At 40.0% G+C, this 18878-nt stretch overlaps 1 protein-coding gene across 3 annotated transcripts in view; it reads right to left on the bottom strand.

Annotated features, from left to right (window-relative positions):
• Positions 1–18878, bottom strand: part of ASIC1 (acid sensing ion channel subunit 1) — a 235953-nt gene that overhangs the window by 45493 nt on the left and 171582 nt on the right. The gene's annotated exons all lie outside the window — the stretch shown is intronic.

Here is an 18878-nt window from a genome sequence, read left to right as displayed (position 1 = left end):
CCTTCAAATACACTGAGATCTTTGCCATCTCTGCTAAGTTTGCTACTTTTAATATCCATTCTTGAATAGTAGACAAATCTTCCCTCTTCCAATACTGCGCCACCAACAATCTTGCTGCAGTTATTAAATTCAGGATCAAATTAGTCTCTATAACCGTACAATCCGTGATTATACCCAACAAAAATAACTGTGGAGTAAACTGTTGCAATATTTTCAGGATCAGACTCAATAATTAAGATAAGAATTATATATTCAAATAAAGCTCTGTTTAATCACAGATGGCATTCTATATTCACTGAATATTTACAGATAGAAGCAAGGTAAAAGTGGTGATCAGCTTCTTATATACACAATGGGTGGAGCTATATGTACAAGTGATGAGTCATGAATACATTATAAGTCAGAGAGTCAGTTAACCCTTGATATTCCTTATATACATTATTTACATAGTAGGGAAAGAGGCATTTATATCTAACAAATCCCCCTCTAAATGCCGATTGGTTGTATGACACCAATTACATTCTTGTTCAGGACTATACATTACATGCAGTTTGGAAGTTAGATATTTATGTTGTTTACCGGGCAAAGGCTTTGTTAATATATCAGCTATTTGTTCTGAAGTATCACAGTGCACAGCTTTTATAAATCCATCGTGAGACAGTTGTCTCACATGTTTAAACTTTATATCTATGTGTCTAGATCTCTGCCCAATAGCATCAGATCTAGAGATTTCAATAGCTGCTTTGTTGTCTTCATTCATGATGAAAGGTAAAGCGGGTTTCTTCCAAATTTCAGAGATCAAGTCATTAAACCATACAAGGTTATTTGCAGCTTTAGACAAACAAATGTATTCTGCTTCAGTCGTTGAAGTAGCTACTAGTTCTTGCTTGCCGGTGTACCAATAAATTGGACAGTTATTTAGAAAGAAAATGTATCCTGATGTACTTTTTCTGCAAGATGTATCTCCTGCCCAATCCGCATCTGCATAACATACAAGTCTCGGTTCCTTGTTACAATTTGGTTCTAATACAAGACAAAAATCTATTGTGCCTTTTAAATACTTTAAAATTCTTTTGATAGCTTCCCAATGATATATTGTTGGTTTACTGACATACCTAGATAATAAATTGAGTGGTAAAGCAATATCTGGTCTAGTCCAATTAGATATATAAAGGAGTGAACCTATAATTGACCTATAAAACGTGTTATCTTTGAATTCCAAAGATGGTTCATTAGTATTTCTAAGAAAGTCAGTTTGCATAGGTGTATCACAAGGTTTAGCGTCCATCAAATTACATTTGTTCAAGAGTTCTAAAATCTTATCCTTTTGTGTGAGCTGGAAACCCTTCTTTGTTTTACTGATCTGTACACCAAGATATTTGTTTACTTTACCTAATGATTTTAGTGAGAAATGTTCATTTAATTTGTTTACAAACATTTCTCTTTTTTCTTTGTGTTTACCAATGTACAATATATCATCTACGTAAATTAACACAAATTCAATACAATCATTACTCCTTTTGATAAAGAAACAGTTATCAGCAGAGGTTGCATTAAAACCCATGGTATTGAGTACTTTCACTAAACAATCATACCATCTTTTACCGGATTGTTTTAATCCATATAAGCTTTTGTTTAACAACCAAGTCTCATTCCTATTAGTGTATTGACTATGAGGGGCCCTTACATATATTTCCTTATCTAATTTTGCGTGTAAGTACGCAGTTTGTATATCGTATTGGAATACATCAAGGTTGAGTGCTGATGCTACCACTAAAGCTGTTTTGACACTCTCGGTCCTTACAGTAGGGGAATAAGTGTCTGTATAGTCCTCTGGATATTTTTGTGCGTAGCCTTGAGCAACTAATCTAGCTTTATATAATGAATTGCCTCCTTCCAAATTTTTAATTTTATATATCCACCTGGTGCCAATAATGGTTTTATCTTTAGGAGCAGTTATGGGTGTAAACACATTTAATCCTTGCAAACTTTCCATTTCTTTTTTCATAGCAAGCTCCCATTTTTCTTTTTCTTCCTGGGGAAGTTTTAGAACTTCTTCATATGTATTGGGAGTTGTTTGTTCATTATTCATGTTCATTATGTAATCCTTATATTTGTTTGGCATTTTATTTCTGTTGCTTCTAAAAGTTCTCTCTGGTTTACTATTGTTGTCATGCATATATCTTGCTTCCTTTTTTGTTAATGTATCAATTTTTATTTTGTGTTGGCTATTCGTCCATGTTTTTGTTTTGTTCTTATGTTTGTTAGTATTTTGTATGTTTACAGTTCTTTCTTTATGGTGTTTTGTTTCTAGGTGTTTGTTTGGGAATATTTCATTAAGGTGTAATTTAGACCAGTTGGCCTGTTCATGGAACACGGCTGATCTGGAAACTATAAACTTATTATTACTATCAATGAACCTATATCCTTTTGTGCCAGTTTCATATCCCATAAATTTAAGCCTTCTGGACACATTTTCTCCCTTCCTTCTCAATTGTTTAGGTATGTGTACATCTGCGGTGACCCCAAAGATATGCATGTGTGCCAATTTTGGTTTTCTATTATACATCACCTCGTATGGTGTTTTATTTATGATGCTGGACCATGTCCTGTTTTGTGTATAATTTGAATAGTGTAGGGCTTCTGACCAAAAATGTTTGCCTAAACCAGCATCCTCTAATGTACATCTAATCATGGTTTGTAATGTGGAATTCTTTCTTTCTGCAATTCCGTTCTGGAATGCTGAAAATGGACTGGAAGTGTAATGTAGCATTCCTCTATCCTTTAACCATTGAGAGAATTCTTGAGACATGAATTCACATCCTCTATCTGTCATGATCTGTTTTATTTTAATATTGTGTTGTGTCTCTATGCGTTTATAAAATTCCTTAAATTTTTGAAAGGTCTCATCTTTATGTTTTAATGTGTAAACAAAACCATAGCGGCTATAATCATCCACTATTGTTAAAAAATAACGTTTCTTATATGTGATTGATGGGGTAAGCGGTCCTACTAGATCCATGTGTACTAAGTCAAAAACTTTATTGGTTGTTCTAGTAGATTTTTTTGGTTTGGAACTAGTTTTCAGCTTTGTAGATTTACATACTGAGCATTCTAAATAGTTTTCACAATTTTTTATTTTGATACCTTCTGCGTGTTCAGTCATTTTTTGTACTACAGGAAAACTGGCATGTCCTAACTTTCTGTGCAATATATGAGCACATTCATCATGAATAGGCTTTCCTATCTTTGGTTTTTTTAAATTATGTGTATCATTATGATCATGGGTTATTTTACAATCATCATTGTCACTATTGCTGACATTTTCATCATCAGTTTCTATACATTCTTCAACATTTGAATCAACATTATGTAACCATTCTTCCTTTGCTATGAAGTAAGGTAGTCCCCCTTTAATCATTACAGTACCTATGTTGCATTTATTTTTCTCAAGGATTGCTTCTCCCTTTGAGAAAGTAATATTAATGTTAGATTCTCTGCTAAGTTTTAAAGCACTCAATATATTATGTGGTATTTTGGGTACTAGCAATACCCCCTCTATTTCTCCTAAACCAGGTAAAGTTACATTTCCTTTGCCTAATACTTGAACCTTTTCTTGGTTAGCTACTTTTATTATAAACTTATCTTCTGTGAAAGAAGACAATATACTTTTATTATTGGTGGTGTGATTTGTGGCTCCAGAATCTATAAGCCAATTATTGTTATCATTTCGCATTGTTTTTGTATTGTCATGTTTATTTAATCCATTTAGTGAACCAGATTTTCTATCTCTTGAATTTTCTCTGCCCCCTCTATTTTCTCTGTGGTTTGGTGGGCTTCTATATCTGTGTCTGTCTATAGAAGATTGCCTATAATTATATCTGTTTGTGTATTCTGGTCTACGCCTTTCTCTTGAAAATCTGGGACAATCTCTTCTATTGTGTTCTCTGGATCCACAATTATGACATCTATATGATTCATTATGTCTGTCTTGGAAAGCTACTTTCCTGAGAGTTCTATGTTCCGTATGATTATTAGAGCGACTTTTTCTGTAGTTATCCTCAGTTATCAATTTATTGGATAGATTTTCTATTGATAGATATCCTAGGTTAATGGTATCTAAATGTGACATAAAATTGTCCCATGATGAATCAAGTGAATTGATAATAACACTTTTCATTGTTTGGTCAGAGATTACTTCCCCTCTTAACTGCAGTTCAGCTCTTACTCTGTTTAAATATATTAAATGTTCACTTATAGAAACCCCTGGTTTTACTCTGGATGAAAAGAAATCTTTAGACATCCTTGTTGTAGTGGCTACACTGTTGCTGTGAAACAAATTAAACATATATTGAATGATTTCTGAGACAGTCAAATTTGATTTGATGCTATAATACATTGCAGGAGATATACTAGCTATTATTATAAAAAAGGCTCTATGGTGTAGATTATCTATCTTTAAAGCCCAAGGTCTTCTTGGGGGATTGGTAATGAAAAATAGCAGATTCTCTTTCATGAAAATAACCTGAAGCTGTTGATACCATTCTTGCAGGTTATTTCCATCCACCTTCAATTTTGGAAAATCGCTGGGCAAGTTCCCTATATTGTTTTGACCGTTACTCACAACTTGAGGCAGTCCGTGATCTTGTAAATGTCTAAAGTTGCAGAAAGGTGTGGGGATGTCAGCAACAAGTCTGTGTGGCTCTTCCAGAAATTCAAATCTTCCCGGGCTGTCTTCGAGTTTTCGCGCATGCGCAGTTCTCATTTTGCTCGTGGCTTCGTCGTAGAAGGTTCTCTCCATCGCCGCCCGATCGTTCGGCTCTTCCTCAGACGATTCGTTCTCAGGCTCAGTCTTTGGTGTTTTGCTTGCAGCGATCGTTTCTCTCTTTCTCTCCCGGATAATGTCGCTTGCTTCAGATTTCGGAGTGGGGTAGAATCGGCAAGGTTCTCTGGGCTCGGGCGTCGCTGTCCTCGAGTTCTGGGTAGTGTCAGGCAGTCTTCGATTTGCTGGTTTGCTTGCTTGCTTCTCCGGTGACTTTCTGGATATTTTTAATTTCGGTCCAAATGCAGCAAACAGCGTTTTCATGGCAGACTCTATTTGTAAATTTATTGAGTCTTCTTCATTTTCCGTCTCTGATTCTTCAGAGGTGTGCGATTTTTCTTTCTCATTTTTCATGTCGTGCAGAGTTTTTCGCGCCAGACATTTTGAATCTGGCTTTCTGATTGGCTCAGCTTCATCCATTATGGGAGTCAGTTGCAATGAAGATGGCCGCCATTCAAAATTTCGCGCGGGACCGCTGTTCTCCCTCTTCGTTGTATTTTTGTCTACAAATTCAGCACTTACTGTTTTTGGGTCTTTAGTCTTTTTATTGGTGATGTGTTTCTCTTTCGCTGCTCCGTTGTTCTTTATTACATCTTGGAGTTTCGCGATGAGATTTTCATCACTCTTTTGACTTTTCAATATCTTTAATATTTCTGACCTGAGTTCGTTGTTTTCTACTTCGCTTTGTTCATCATCTTCATTTATTATTTCTTCATCTTCTGTAGTATATTCTTCAGGTTCATTTGAAATAGCGTTTGTGGATTCATCTATTATTTCTGAATCTTCTTCCATCTCTTTACTGTATGCTCTGGTGTTGGGTCTATCTCTTTTTGGCATTATCGAGTCCTTATTGAGTCTATCAAACCATCCTCTGCTACCAGATTGTTGCAATATTTTCAGGATCAGACTCAATAATTAAGATAAGAATTATATATTCAAATAAAGCTCTGTTTAATCACAGATGGCATTCTATATTCACTGAATATTTACAGATAGAAGCAAGGTAAAAGTGGTGATCAGCTTCTTATATACACAATGGGTGGAGCTATATGTACAAGTGATGAGTCATGAATACATTATAAGTCAGAGAGTCAGTTAACCCTTGATATTCCTTATATACATTATTTACATAGTAGGGAAAGAGGCATTTATATCTAACATAAACTTTATCCTCTTTTTAAGAATATTTTGAATAATCCAAATTTTTATCCAGAATGCTTTAACCTTTTTACAAGTCCACCATACATGAAAATAAGTAGCGTCATCACAATTACGTCTCCAACATTTAGATTGTAAATTTGGATACATACAAGCTAACTTTTTGGGATCTAAATGCCATCTATAAAACATTTTGTAAAAGTTTTCTCTCAAGTTTTGCGTTTTGTAAATTTTACATTTCTTACCCATATCTTTTCCCATGTTTCCATCATTACTGGTTGTTCAAAGTTTTGTGCCCATTTTATCATACAATCCTTAACTAACTCTGTTTCCGAGTCTGTTTCTATCAATATATTATACAACCTTTTTATATGCATTTGACTCTGGTCTCCAATTTGTTTTACCAAATTTTCTTCACTTTGTATGATACCAATATTTTGATCTTTTCTCCATCTAGCTTGTAATTGTACATACTGAAACCAAGTTTCGATTACCCTTTCTTCCTTTAATACTCTCAAGGGCTTTAACTTTAATATACCTCTCTCTGTATTAAGAATTTCTTTATATGTAATTTACATCCTGTCTTTGTTCTATACTTATATTCTCTATCGCGTGTCTGGGTACTGTCCATATAGGTATCTTGTCATTTAAATTATATTTATATTTCTTCCAGACACGCAATAAAGCATTCCTTAATATATGACTTTTAAAAGTCCTATCAACCTTCTTGTCATACACTAAGTAAGCATGCCAGCCGTAAACCAAATCATATCCTTCTATATTCTTTCTTTGTTAAATTAATCCAATCACTAATTGCTGATAAAACAGTTGCTTCATAGTATAATTTTAAATTGGGCATTTTCAAACCTCCTCTTTCACGCATGTTTTGCATTATTTTTAATTTAACCCTTGGTTTCTTCCCTGCCCAAGCAAAATTATTAATGCCCTTCTGCCATTCTTCCAAATTCGCATCCTTTTAAAGTATTCGTATCATTTGAAAAAGGAATGAAAACTTAGGCAAAACATTCATTTTTACTAGTACTATTCTACCCAACAAAGACAGTTGTAATTTTTTCCAATTATCCATCTCTTTCTGTATTTTATGCCATAACAATTCATAATTATACTTATATAATTTCCCATTTGAAGTTGTAATATAAACTCCTAAATATTTAACCTTTTTAACTATCTCACATCCTGTTACTCTTTCTAATTCTTCTTTTTGATTTATTGTCATATTTTTAGTTATCATCTTTGTTTTCCCAATATTTATTTTAAACCCAGATACTTGACCATAGTGATTAATTATCTCCATTAAACCTGTAGCTGATTTCACTGGATGAGTTAAGGTTACAACCAAGTCGTCTGCAAATGCTCGTAATCTATAGTCATGATGCCTAATCTTAATTCCCCGTATCTTGTCAGAGTCACGTATTTTGTTCAACAATAATTCCAACGTTAAAATAAACAGTAATGGGGACAGGGGACAACCCTGTCTTGTTCCTTTTTCTATTTTAAAAGTTTCTGTTAAACTACCATTAATTATTATTTGCGCTGTCTGTTTCTGATATATTGCCTTAATAGATTTTGTAAAACATTCTCCAAACTGCAACCTCTGCACCATTTTCAATAAAAATTGCCAGTTCAATCGATCAAACGCTTTTTCTGCATCCAAAAATATAAGCACCACAGGGACTTGGTTGTTCCTTTCCAAATACTCCAATATATTAACAATTTGCCTTACATTATTTTTCATTTGTCTCCCATGTATAAAACCAGATTGATCATTTATGGATCATTTGTTGCATAACTGACATTAACGTATTTGCTAATATTTTAGCAAAAATCTTATAATATGTATTAAGTAATGATATAGGCCTATAATTTTTTGGCTGGGTATGGTCTTGATCTTCCTTCGGAATCAGAGAAATAAAGGCTGTTCTCCAAGATGCTGGTACCCCTCCTCCCAATTGTATTCTAGTGAATAATTCCCTAAGGGGTTCTACCATTTCCAATTGTAAATTTTTGTAATAAGCCACTGTCAATCCGTCTGTACCAGGGGCCTTACCAACTTTTAACTGCTTAATTGCCAGTAGAATTTCCTCCTTGGATATCGGTTGATTCAATCTTTCCCTTTGCTCATCTATAACTGTAAGAGTATTCTCCTTCTCCAGGTATCTATCTATATCTATACCTTGTATTTTATCATCAGCATACAATCTCGTATAAAACTCTAAAAAAGCCTTTTTAATCATATTCTGTTACCTTTATAGTCTATTTTCTCTATAGTACGAGACTTTTGTTTTTTCCTCAACATATATGCTAACCATCTACCTGGCTTATTTGCATTACAAAAGGTATTATGTTTAGCATATTGAAAATTAGTTGCAACCTGGTCTGATATCAACATATTAAACTGCCCTCGCAGTAAGGTAATTGTACACTCTTTTCAAAAGTGTCATCAATGGCTTCTTTTCCAGGAGCATTTACGAGAACTTTCCATTTTAAGTAATGTTGAAAGGAAGTAGAATTACCCTTATAAGATTTTTTTACTTTTTCATAGGGTTCTGGCAGACTTCAGAATTATACAGGAATTGATTTTGGGTGTGTGTGTGTTATACCTTGAAAGAGACAAAGTGGACAGAAGAATAGGCCTAATGCCCTGTAACTACAAGCGAGCCTTATTGTTTTCACACACTCAGCATCCACCAGCAAAGTTTCTGTCATCCACATCCTAACAAGGTAGACTCGTAAGAACCTGGTTTGTTTCATAGAACTAGGAATGACTAAAATCTGTGCACCTCTCTGGAAGCCTTTGGCAGTGCATTTCAGCTTCTTAATCCCAAGAATGCCAAGAGACTCAAACAGTGTATTCCCTCCCATATAGTTGCACAAGAATGCCGATTGTTGGCCAATTAGCATTCCACCTGAGGAACACAAATTTAGTCAGTTTAAGCTTATTTTTTTTATCTTATCTCGAATTTATCTCAAATTTCTATCAGAATTTCCCCATAAAGGAACTGCTTGACCACAAGCAGTTCCTTTATGAGGAACTGCTTGTGGTCAGCATCTGAGGAGAATACTGTATGATGAATTCTTTGATCCTCCTCTCACTGAACAAGTTTCCAAAACAAATGCATTATAATAATGACATTGATGGTTTCACTGCCTTGCAAGCAAAAACAAAACAAAACAAAACAAAACAAAAAAAAAAAAACAACCCAACAACTTTGCATATAGTCAGCAGAATTGTAATTGAACACTTTAACTGACAAATGTAGAGTGGTGGTTGGTTATAAGTACTGTGACGTCTTATTTTTAGATTTTTATCCTGCTTTATTTTTAAAAAAATAACTCAAGGTGGTGTACATACCAATACTCCCTTTATTTTCCCCACAACCACAGGGTGGGTTGGGCTGGGAGACAGTGACTGGCTCAAAGTCACCCAGCCAGTTTTTCATGCCTAAAGTGGAGACTGGGATTTACAATCTTTTGGTTTCTGGGCCAACAGTTTAGCTACTACAAGACCTTAACCAGTAACCAAACTGACTTTAAGGCAGAAATTTTAAGGACGGATCAGATGATCACGCCCTTGTAACTGGATGGATGCAGGTTAATTTTGATTTTTTTGACAGGATACATGTGTAATAACAGAGTAACAGAGTTGCAAGGGATCTTGGAGGCCTTCTAATCCAACCCCCTGCTCAGGTGGGAAACCCTATACCATTTTAGACAAATGGTTGCCCAATCTCTTCTTAAAAACTGTCAATGATGGAGCACCCACAACTTCTGGAGTCAAGCTGTTCCACTGCTTAATTTTTCTAATTGTCAGGAAATGTCTCATTAGTTCTAGATTGGTTCTCTCCTTGATTAATTTACATCCATTGCTTCTTGTCCTGCCTTCAGATGCTTTGGAGGCCATTTCTGCTTGTACATAAAGTACAAAGCTTGTACATAAAGTACAAAGCTTGTACATAAAGTACAAAGGCATTTAACAAAGTATATCACAACCTACTTCTTGGGGGATAGAAAAATGTGGGATAGACAGCATCACCACCAGATGGAATTGTAACTGAGTGACAAACCACACTCAATGGGTAGTCCTCAATGGAACTACATCTACATGGAGGGAAGTAAACAGTGGGGTTCCCCAAGGTTTCGTCTTAGGTCCAATACTCTTCAGTATTTTCAGAAATGATCTAGATGAGGGGTTAGAAGGGGAACTCATCAAATTTGCAGTTGACTCCAAACTGCCAGGAATAACCAACTCCCCAGGCTCAAGACCTTGAGAAGGATCTTGATTAGACTAGAACGCTGGGCCCTATCTAACAAAATGAAATTCAATGGTGAGAAAAGTAAGATTTTACACTCAGGCAAGAAAAATTAAATGTATCAATACAGAATAGGTGGTATCTGGTACCACAGCAGTAACTGTGAGAAGGATCTGAGAGTCCTAATGGATAACCACTTATCCATTGTGCAACAGCTCCCCCAGCACCTGGATGAAACGATGTATCTGGATCCATTCCAGTCGAGCTTCAGGCCTCAGTACAGCACCGAAACGACATTGGTCGCATTGGTCGATGATCTCTGGAGGGCTCGGGACAGGGGTTGCTCCTCTGTCCTGGTCCTGTTAGATCTCTCAGCAGCTTTTGATACCATTGACCATGGTATCATGCTGCACCGGTTGGAAGAGTTGGGGGTGAGAGGCACCATACTACGGTGGTTCTCCTCCTTTCTCTCTGACCGGTCGCAGTCTGTGTTGGCAGGGGTACAGAGGTCGACCCCGAGGCCCCTCATATGTGGGGTGCCACAAGGGTTGGTCCTCTCGCCCCTTTTGTTCAACATTTATGTAAAGCCGCTGGGCGAGATCATCCGTGGTTTCGGGGTAAAGTACCACCAGTACGCTGACGACACTCAGCTGTACATCTCCACCCCGGACCACCCCAACGATGCCCTTGAAGTGATGTCCTGGTGCCTGGAGGCCGTGTGGATCTGGATGGGGAGAGACCGGCTCAGGCTCAACCCATCCAAGACCGAGTGGCTGTGGTTTCCGATGTCCCGATATAGTCAGTTGGCACCCTCACTGACTATTGGGGGCAAATTGCTGGCCCCCACGGAGAGGGTTCGCAACTTGGGCGTCCTCCTGGATTCACGACTGTCTTTAGAAGAGCATTTGACGGCCGTGACCTGGAGGATTTTTCGTCAGGTCCGCCTGATTTGCCAGTTGCATCCCTTTCTAGATCGGGACTCCTTACACACAGTCACTCATGCCCTTGTCACCTCCCACCTGGACTATTGCAACGCTCTCTACATGGGGCTTCCCTTGAGGAGCACTCGGAGGCTCCAACTGGCGTGGAGTGTGGCTGCGTGGGTGGTTATGGGAGCGACATGGCGTTCCCATGTAACACCTCTCCTGCACAAGCTGCACTGGCTCCCGGTGGTCTTCCAGGTGAACTTCAAGGTTTTGGTTATCACCTTTAGAGCGCTCCATGGTTTAGGACCTGGTTATTTATGGGACCGCCTGCTACCATCAATAGCCTCCCACCGGCCGAGAGAGGCTCCTCCGGGTGCCGTTGGCCAAACAATGCCGACTGGCGGCTCCCAGGGGGAGAACCTTCTCTGTGGGGGCACCTACTATCTGGAATGAGCTCCCCCCGGAGATACGGAGGATCCCGGATCTGCACACCTTCCATTGCGCTCTCAAGACTTTTTTATTCCATCAAGCCGGCCTGGCCTAAATCTTTCCCCTTTAAAATGTAAATTTTAATTTGTTTTTAAAATTATTGGGTGTCTTAAATTTGTCTTGGCCAAATTGTTTAATTTGGTTTTATTTTATTTTTTTTAATTTTGTATTTATGTGTTTTATTCTGTGGCTATTCACCGTTCTGAGTCCTTCGGGAGTAGGGCGGTATATATATCCAATAAATGAAATGAAATGAAAATGAAACCACTTAAATATGAGTCAGCAGTATGCTGTAGCTGTCAGAAAAAGCCAATGCAATCCTAAACTGCATTAACAGAGGGATAGAATCAAGATCACATGAAGTGCCTTTTAATGCCTTGGTAATACCATACTTGGAATATTGCCTCCAGTTTTGGTCACCATGATATAAATAGATGTCTAGACTCTAGAAAGAGTGTAGAGAAGAGCAACAAAGATGATTAGGGGTCTGGAAGCGAAAACATTCTAGTACATCTAGTCTAATGAAAAGAAGGACCAGGGGTTATATGATAGCAGTGTTCCAATATTTGAGGGACTGCCACAAGAAAGTGGGGGGTCAGCCTCTTCTCCAATCCATCTAAAGGCTGAATAAGAAGCAGTGGATGGAAACTAATCAAGGAGAGAACAGATCTAGAACTAATGAGAAATTTCCTGACAATGAGAAAAATTAACCAGTGGAACAGCTTGCCTCCAGAAGTTGTGAGTGCTCCATCATTGGAGGTTTTAAGAAAGGATTGGGCAGCCATTTGTCTGAAATGGTAAACAGAAAGGCTGTCAAACTCCTGGCCTGTGGGCTGGATGCATCACGCATTGGCTATGCCCACGCCCGGGTTAATGAATGGGAAAAAAGTTCCGATACATCACGTGATGCCACCGTGACGACATGAGTTTGACATCCCTGGTAGAGGGTTTCCTGCTTGAGCAGGGGGGTGGATTAGAAGACCTCCAAGGTCCCTTCCAACTCTATTATTCTGTTAACTGAGGAATATGGAGCTATTGTGTACTGTTTACACAATTAATTAATAAATTGACATTTACTGCATTCTGGAACCCCTTCCCACTACCAACTGAGGAGTTCAGCTTCTCTGTAAAGGCAAATGCTGTGGGCTGAACAGAGGACTTGCACAGGGAAAAAAAGGTAGCAGATGTAGCTGGACTGAGGACCATCTGAGACCATCTACCATCTGCTACAGTACAAAGATATATGAGTTGCATAGAACAGTTGGTGAAGCCCTGGACATCAATCTCCTAGGTCTATGGGGAGCCACGATAGTTAATCAAATGAATAAATGCAAAAATGGAAGGACGGTTTTGATGCAAACTCTACCCTCAGTGTGGGATAAACGGTCTTTGTGATAATGTGAAGTGCGAAGTAAATTTGTGAGCTTATGGACATATCTAATTGGTTCCTATTTTAATGTACTTTTAATTGCTTTGGTTTCTCATCAAGAATCCAGAGGGATGTAAGAATGCTGCTGCACTTGTTCCTCAGAAAATGACACTCAATTAGAAAAAACAAAATAAAAACAAGAATTATTAAAAGTGGGGTGTGGGTGAACATATTTTGTACACCTACAGGTCTGGGTGTGCAAAATGCCCTTTTCCTGTAAGGCTGGAGATTCTGAAAGTTTATTAAGGTAAGCGCACTATGGTTAATTTACTTACAGCATCCACCATTACTACAGTATATATTATATACTGTAAATACAAAATCTGAAAACCCCCCAGTTACAATAAACAGCAGGTATTCAAAGGCTTTGCGGGGATCACCATTATTATACGCTTGTGCAGCCTGAATGTTTAGAAAGAAAATCCTAACATCTGGAAAGACGGCCAAATTTTGCAAACTTTTATCCATGTTACATTCTTGATCTTGCATATTTCTTTATGGAATCTTAGCGTAGTGCCTTTTCATACCATTATGTAATTGGTCTCAGACCTGGTGTTAAAGTAATACTTTATTTTGGGAGGCCCTGTTTTGTTTGATTTGTGTTACTTTTAAGATTGTTTTATTCCAGGGTGCCTTTGTAGTTTTGTTTTATGGATTATTTGGTTTGGTATGACACTCAGAGTTCATTAGAGTTGGGTAACTATAACAAATTCAAATTTATTTATTTATAAAATTTGTATGCCGCCCTATCTCCAAGGACTCAGGGCGGCTCACAACAACTATCGACCAAGCAACTGTTAAAATCAACAAATATACACAAAAATATGAAAAGTTTAAAAATTTTTAAAATATACTACCCCATAAGTCCAGGCTGGGGGACATAAATAGCCAGGTTTTCAATTCACGGTGGAAGGTACGAAGGTCAGGGGCCAACCGGAGCCCAAAGGGAAGTTGATTCCAAAGGGTGGGGGTGCTCATAGAGAAAGCTCTACCCCTGGGGGTCGCCAGCCGACATTGTCTAGCCGACAGCACCCTGACTAGTCCCTCTCTGTTAGAGCGCACTGGGCAATGGGCAGTTGACGCTGGTTGCAGGTGGTCCGACAAATAGCCTGGGCCTAAGCCATGAAGGGCTTTATAGGTTAACACCAGCACCTTGAATCTCACCCGGAGGGCAACCGGCAACCAATGCAAGCCGCGCAGGAGAGGTGCAATATGGGAGTATCGGGTCCCTCCCACAACAATCCGCGTGGCCGCATTCTGTATCAGCTGAAGCCTCCGGGTGGTCTTCACGGGTAGCCCAGGTAGAGAGCATTGCAGTAGTCGATCTGGGAGGTGACTAGCGCATGAGTGACTGTGTGTAGGGCATCTCGGTCCAAGTATGGGCGCAACAGGAGCACCAAGTGAATCTGGGCAAACACCCCCCTGGTCACAGCCATGATATGATCCTCCAAACTCAGCCGTGAATCCAAGAGGATGCCCAAGTTGCACGCCCTGTCTATGGGAGGGGGCAACACCTCACCCCCAATAGACAGCGTTGGAACTTCTCGCTCGGCCCGAGATGCCGGTATCCACAGCCACTCGGTCTTGGCCGGGTTGAGTCGAAGCCTGTTACTCCCCATCCAGATCCGTACCACTTCCAGGCACCAGGACATCACGTCGAGGGCATCATTGGGCTGGTTTGGGGTGGATATAAAAAGCTGGGTATCATCAGCGTACTGATGATACCCCACCCCAAAACCACGGATGATCTTTCCCAGCGGCTTCATGTAAATGTTGAACAGAAGGGACGAGAGGACCGACCCCTAGGGCACCCCACAAGTGAGGGGCCTCATGGCCGACCTCTGCCCCCCTGCCAACACCGCTCAAATAAATAAGTAAATGAATAAAACTGCTCAAGAGAACACAAACATCTCAGCAGAATTGGTCATTTTATATTTTTACTTAATTAAAATTAAGTAAAATTCCTTTTGGATCTGTGAGTGATCTCTGGAAATAGCACACCTGTCTGAGTACCTACAAGGGTTGTACTGTCAATCCCGATTCACAAATTCACAAAAGAAGAGATTTTAGGTAAGTAGAGCAAAATCCTTTCCCTTCCCCTTGGTTGTTCTATAGGTACTTTTCTTCTCAGACAAGCTCTAGTGCTGAAAGTATGTTTGTCCTGTAGGAAAAAAAAAATAGGGAAAAATCTATAATGAAGGAAAAGCCCGGGGAACAATTAAGAAAGAACAATTACAGAGGTGAAAGGGACCGTGGAGATCTTCTAGTCCAGAGGTCTTCAAACTTGGCAACTATGCTGGCTGGCTGGAGAATTCTGGGAGTTGAAGTCCACAAGTCTTAAAGCTGCCAAGTTTGAAGACCTCTGTTCTAGTCCAACCCATCTGAATTATGTGTCCTTTCATCGTTAAAACATTTTTCATCTAACGATGTTGCTAAATCTGAGGGATCCACAGCAGAAGGTTCCCACACATATTCCTAGTGATCTCTCCTCCAGTTTCTCTCCCCCACAAGACAGTGTTGTGGCTCCGTTACCTGAGCCTGTGTCATCGGCAGGAGAGGACTCCGAGAGTGAAGGAGAGGAGTTGGCAATGCCTCCCTCTCCAGGACCCTCCTCTTTGGCAATGCCTTCGGTGTCTGCCGAAGGGCAAGAGATAGGGCTGGGCCAAGCACATTCACACAGCCACAGGTGGACAGTGATGAGAGTAATGAATCTTGGCTAGATCCACGCCAGTGTCGCAGAGATAAGCGCGTGCAACAGAAGAAAAGGCGTGCCCGAGATTAGGCTGAGTCACTGGACCACACCCCACAGAGTATAAAAGGGAGCGTAGTGGCCAGTCAAGCCTTGCGACGAACAAAGCTGAAAGCTTCCACGCCATTCTGCATTGCCGGACTTTTGCTATAGACTTTGCTGGATTATATTTGGACTTGAATTACTCTGTAATTATTGAGCATTTTACTTTGATGTACCAGAAGCGGAAAGAAGTTATCTCTTCCCTTCATAAGTAATAAACTCTTGGCAGGCAGCCACTAGGTTGCTGCCAAGTTCCGTTATCATAAGGAAAAGGATTTTGTCGGCTAGTTTGGTTTTTAACTCTTGGACGTCTGTTGGTGTGTTCGTGTGGGATGGGGACAGAACAGACAGATCTGCTAAACCAGGTTGCCCCTGGCTGTTTTCCAAAAGCCCTGAGTTCTCTACAGGTAGTCCTCGACTTACGACCACAATTGAGTCCCAAATTTCTGTTGTGAAGTGAGAAATTTGTTAGGTGGGTGTTGCCACAGTTCTTAACTGAAAGGGTGGAAGGGGTAAAGAAGCAGAGGAATTCACCAATTGCGGGCTACAGTAAACAATAGTCATGAATACTAATTTGTCACTGTGGCCAAAGCAGAGGAAGAGGCTGAACTCCAGAAGGGGGTTTCTCAAGCTGGCTTCACTTCCAGCCAGTTTCCCAAGGAAACCAAGGCTACAGTACAGAAAAAGGCCCTCGTGTTCCTGCTGACACTTTCCCCCTTTGCACTCTCTTCATTTCCTCCCCTCCCAAGCCACAGCAGTGACATCTTCATCTCTCCCATTCTCTTAGGCTTCTCAGAGAGCAACATGAGTAAATAAACCTGGCTAGAGCTTTGCTTCTCCTGAGGTGTTTCTAGGGAGGGAATAGAAGCAGGAAAGAAAGGAAATAGAACAGGATCTACTGGGGCTTTTTTTGGGTGGTGGTAGTCCTGGTAAAGAACCCCATGGTACCAAATGTGGAAACGTCTATGGAGATTCTCAGTCATCCAGGTCACGGTTGTCCCAAAGGTGCAACTGGACTTTCTGGTTTTTCTTTGAAGAAGTTTAGCTTCTCATTTATAAATCCTTCCATTCCCCACTATCCAGTCAGAGCTGAGGAAGCTTCTTGGATGAGAAGTAAAACATCTTCATGGAAAACCAAAAAGTCCAGTTGCCTCTTGAAAAACCAGCTCCTTTGGGACATTTGCAGGATCCATTTGTGCTATTGGATCCACCACCATTTTGTGTCTTTTTTAATGTGTAGTCTGCATTTAAAGAAACCTTGTCCTGTCAAGATTGATCCCTGGCCAAAGACATTGATAAACAGAAGCACGTTCAGAGAAAGGCTCTCAAGATGCTGAGATGACTGGAAATCAAAACCTATGAGCAACAGTTAAAAGACCTAGGCAGACCTTGTGGAAGAGAAGGCTCAGAGAGGATATGATAGCTGTCTTCAAATACTTCAAGGGCTGTCACATTGTAGAGAGTTTGGACTTATTCACATTTGCTCCAGAGAGAGTTAAATTGGAGTTAATGGGATGGAACTTCAAGGATGTAGATATTAAGAAGAATGTCTTGATAGTAAAAGCTGTCAATCAGTGGAACGGGTTACCGCATGGAGCAGTTTCTTCCCCTTCACAGGAATTTTTCAAACAGAGCCTGGATTGAGAATAGTGTCGTGCAGGGGTATCAAACCCAATTTCATTGAAGGCTGCATCACGGCATGGCCAGGGTGGGCATGGTCAGCTTGAGGTGTCAGAGGCGCCTGTAGTGGCCCGAGCGCTCTGCCAGTGAAAACGGGCTCCCAAGCATTGTTTTCGGCTGCGATGGCCTCCTGCAACCCTCTGCCAGTGAAAACGGAGCTCAGGGAGGGCTGCGCATGCCTCTCCCGAGCTCCGTTTTCACTGGCAGAGGCACTGTGGGCTGTTCCTTCACTGTTTTCAGGGCAGACCCGTGGGCCAGATCTAACCACACTGCAGGCTGGACGTGGCCCCGTGGGCCTTGAGTTTGACACCCCTGGTGTAGTGAATCCTGCATTGTGCAGGGGGTTGGATTCTGTGACCTTTCTGGATAGTTCCAACACAATAATTCTATGCAACACAAATCAGGAAAGAGCATAGGATATCAGTTAATGGCCTATGTGCCATCGGATTCGTAATCAATTTTTTAGGAAACTTGAGTTCATTTTGCTCATGAAAAAAATTAAGATACTTCTCAGAAGACATGCTGGATCTTTATAGAGGGGGACCACACCCAAGAATAGGTCAGCAAGGCATCTTCTGAAGGCTCATGGAGTGACAAAGATATTCAAGCGCCTCCAAACAATTCTTAAGTTGAGTGATTTTTGACAAGAGCTACAGTAAATAAGAGAACTGGAATTCTCCCAGTGCCTTTCCTTTATATTTGAAGTATTTCCAATGATATCTAATATGGGGCGGATGACAATAAAGACATTGTTCGTATAACAACAATTCATTCTTCTTCAATGCGATGTGCATGAGAAAACTGTGGGGTCCCTCAAAGGGAATAACCGCAGGAATGAATGACTTCGGATATTTCCCTCACCGCAACCTACTTGAACAACAGTTCTGATGGGAAATTACTGCTGGAGGAGATAAAACCCCTTTATGGATCTTAAGAGCTTCATAAAAAACTGGACTATGGGCATCTGTGTTCAACAACAAAGCACTGTTTTTTTTTTTTTTATAATGTATGATTTAAAGGTAGCCTTCCCTACAGAGCAAGCTACTGCTCAATCTTCTGTAGAAAATTGTGTTTCACATGCATTTTATGTCATTATATCATACTTTCTGTTTTCTCTAAGGACCTCACAGGTGGACAGCTTGAAGCCTGAGAGCCCTAATTGGCCCTTGTCTGTTGTTCTTTGAATCTCTGCGAAACCCACTCGCAATCCCTACCACTGCAGTTGATGAGCCTGCCCTTGAGCTCTGGGAAACAGATGGCAATAAAACAGCAACTATTTGGAGTAGGGGAGCTGGGAGGGAGGGAGAGGGAC

The sequence above is a fragment of the Pantherophis guttatus genome, chromosome 2, assembly GCF_059756535.1.
Source record: "Pantherophis guttatus breed Tessera chromosome 2, ASM5975653v1, whole genome shotgun sequence".
In the NCBI taxonomy this organism is placed as follows: domain Eukaryota; kingdom Metazoa; phylum Chordata; class Lepidosauria; order Squamata; family Colubridae; genus Pantherophis; species Pantherophis guttatus.
The sequence above is the reverse complement of the archived record's forward strand: the minus strand, read 5'-3'. Positions and strand labels throughout refer to the sequence as shown.